The 3541-nt window shown below is 35.3% G+C and overlaps 1 long non-coding RNA gene across 1 annotated transcript; it reads left to right on the top strand.

The window, feature by feature from the left end:
• The first annotated feature begins 1283 nt into the window (after positions 1-1283).
• Positions 1284-3096, top strand: LOC145802076 (uncharacterized). Its single transcript, XR_014344321.1, has 2 exons — positions 1284-2756; positions 2841-3096. It is a non-coding gene; the product is annotated as an uncharacterized LOC145802076 (long non-coding RNA).
• Positions 3097-3541: the final 445 nt, after the last annotated feature.

Below are 3541 nucleotides of genomic sequence, written 5' to 3'. Positions count from 1 at the left end.
TATATTTTGCATGTGTCCCTCACATGTTGTGCCCTGTGTTTTTTGAAAATTGTCATGTTGGCGTGTCTATGTCATGTCATTTGTTTGTGTTTGTGCTTCTTATGTGGGATGGGAAGGTTGTGAAATGGGTTTTTAGGGGAATTGCTAATGCTCATCAATCATCCGTGTTTTGAAAATATGGGATTGGAAAGGGAAAAATTGTGATAGATGTATTTGTAGATGTAAATGATTTAATGCTAATAATTCAAGGTAATGTTCTTAACTTCCATGAATCTGAAAAGATCATTATAAGTTGACACATAAGTTATCAAAATGTTGCACACCATGCTCATCATGTCAGCACATGATCTTGTCGTCAACCTGTGAGGAGCATATTTCTTTCAATGAGCTTTATAGTCTTAGTTTCAGAAATACTATCCCATCTTCTCTTTTCAATAATTAAATATTTATCTCACAACTTTTCACTTTCACCAAATAACTATTATTACTAGCACGTTCATACTGCAGAACAATGCCGTGGTAATTTTTCTTCTCCTCTGAGTTTTACTGATTGTCTTTTGATTATTTTTCCCTCTACCCATCTAATGTCTTTTATTTGGTTTCTTGAATACTTGATACTATAACAATAGGACCAAGACCAAAGAGGAGCAGCAAATGGCATAGCTATGACTGCAATGTCACTTTTTAAAGCTGTTGGTCCAGCTGCTGGAGGAGCAGTGTGAGTGCTCACTTAATTATGTTAGCCATCTTTTATGTTTTTTTATACCTTGGACACATGTTTACTAGTTGAACACGTGTAAGCCACTTCTAGGGTCATGGCATAATTTTAAATAAAATAAAAAAAGAAAGCAAAAAGAAGTATGAATTTGTACATTTTAATCCTGCCATTGGGATTTTAATATTTTAAAGCCTAAACTTGTGGAACTTTTGGCTCCCACTTTATCTATGAATACTTGGAACTTCTAAACCTAATGAACTTTGTATCTCCATTTCTTTTCTAATTTATAAAAGCATATAAGGAATTATTTGATATAAATTTATTTGTTATGGAAAAGTGAAATTTGTGTAATACCTGTCCTGATTCTTTTGGAAACTATTTCATTAGCATGTCCGTATGGTGTCATATCAATGATTCTTAGTTGATTATAAAGTACTTGTGTGATATGAATTGATATATATATTGGATTTGTTAATTAGTCTCAATGATCTATGTAGCTTTTCTTGGGCACAACGGCGTCAGGTTGCTGCCTTCCTTCCAAGTAACTCTCCACTAAGTCCATTTATTGAATTTCGGTTGGCTACACTGCATCGGACATTCTTTATCTGAGATCACACACATTCCTATAGTTGCCTATTTTGACTTTATTGGTTTAAGAAACATAATGAATATATTAAGTTGTTTCTTAACATTCATTCCCATATGAGGTTGCTTTTGATCATCATGGCCAATTGTTCTTTCGATTTCTGTGTCTTTTGTCCAAAGAATCATGTTTTGATGGTTGGTTCCTTTAGAGTGGTTCCATCATAGTTGGAATTCTGATTCTATCTTGACAAGAAATGTGATAATGATTCGGTTTTTTCTCTTGACCACGAAATCACGATTTTGGAACAAGAAAGTCACCCCCAGTAGGTGATTCCACAAACTGGGTTGACTCATTGAATTGTGGCTTAATTTTGAGAATACTTTCGTTTTGAACCCATCAACAACAATTGGTAGTCTGGTGTCCTGGCAGGTGACAGCACAAGAAGCAATAAAATGGTGATGATGACATAATGAATGAACTATGTGGCAGTATTGTAGTGTTATGGTGGAAAAAGCAGCATGATCTGTGGTCTGGGCAAACTAGGTGTTACTATGGCTTCTATCATAGCTTGTATTAATTACCATCATTGCCATTGCATTTCATGTTGGTTTTATGATGAGGGAAGCATCCGGTAGTACTGTAGGTATCACTGATTGGGAAAGTCGACTTCGTTAATGGCAAGGCTAGGGTTAGGCCGTGTTGTTGGCAATCATGTTAGTGCCCTTTGTGCTTTTATACATGATGAACAAAACATATGTCTAGTGTTCAAACCATATGTCTAGTGTTCAATTCAAAGAGAGGCTTGCCCCCATGATAAGAATTGCTGTTAGCGTCCCCAGTGGGGGTAAGGCTGCTTACATCTTATGCTTCCCAGACCCTGCTTTAGTGGAAACTTCGTGCATTGGGTCGTCCTCCTTTAAGATTAGTTGAATTGAGTTACAGATCATGACATGGGTATGATTTCGGATGCACAAAATGGTGTCAGGCTCTTAAGTCTCTACAAACACTGGTTTCTAATTTCACAAGTACTGCCATATCAATGTGGTTTTGGTTATCTACTTCCTGAAGATATTGTTTTGAAGTGTTCCCTCATAATTTGGAAAATTTTCTTTTGATTCTTTTATTGGTTTGCAGTAATTCTTTGATTCTTTAGTTTCAATAAATCTATCCTACTTCATTTGATCACTCAACCATGCCATGTCTCTTTTTATCCTTATTTTGCAAAACAAAGTATGGAGTTAGCTATTGATTTTTCCAAAATTGTTAATAATGCAATTTGAAAGCAGCCCGATTCATAAACACAACACAGTAACTCCGTAACCAGCGTTTACATCTATAAGCACACTTCATAAACACAACACAGCGCTTACATCATTGCAGGTACCTGGATCATAATCAATTTACTGGGAGAATCCCGGATGCATTCTATAAGCACACTTTCTTGAAAGAAATGTGAGTTTCTGTCTTCAATCAGTACAAGCAAATTGCAATTACCCAACACTAGGTGAAATGCTAATTGATTAAATGTTGTCACAGGTATATTGAAGGAAATGCTTTCCGGCCAGGTGTGAACCCTATTGGCGTCCACAATGTCCTCGAAGTTTCTGACACAGAGTTCTTGTTTTAGTCAAAGCTTCCACATATTATTTACTCGTAGAATTGTTTCTTTTTGTTCTTGCTAAAACTAGGGTGTTTCAGTTTGAATTGGAATGTAGTTCTATAAATAGGATGTATATAATGTACACTAGTGTTTTGGGAAATTTAAGAAATTTTGGAAGTAGGTTGTTTGACAGTTTAGAAAGGTGTTGTTGGATTCTTTGATTGTCATTATTTTGTGTGAACAATGTCTGGTGGAACACCATTGTGGGGATGTCTGGTTGTTTCAGTTTGAATTGGAACAATGTATGGTTGTTTGACAGGAATTTAATAAATCGAATGTTAATGAATTATGTATTGTGTCGAATGTTAATGATTCAGTTAATTTCAGTGATGCTTTAAAATTATAGGTTTATTATGGATTGAATAAATTATTAGGAATTACAAGTGTATATTGTTTTCCTGCTTTGGCGACCAATTTATTAGTCGCGACAAATAAATAATTTTTTTTCGCAAAAAATGACAATTGCCGACCAAGAGTTTTGGTCGCAAAAAATACATCTATTGCCGACCAAAATAGCTCTTGGTCGTGGAAACTCACTTTTGCCGACCAAAAGTTTTGGTCGCGAAAAGTAATAAAT

Source organism: Camellia sinensis, chromosome 11 (genome assembly GCF_055761805.1).
Source record: "Camellia sinensis isolate YWXY chromosome 11, ASM5576180v1, whole genome shotgun sequence".
Lineage (NCBI taxonomy): Eukaryota > Viridiplantae > Streptophyta > Magnoliopsida > Ericales > Theaceae > Camellia > Camellia sinensis.
The sequence above is the reverse complement of the archived record's forward strand: the minus strand, read 5'-3'. Positions and strand labels throughout refer to the sequence as shown.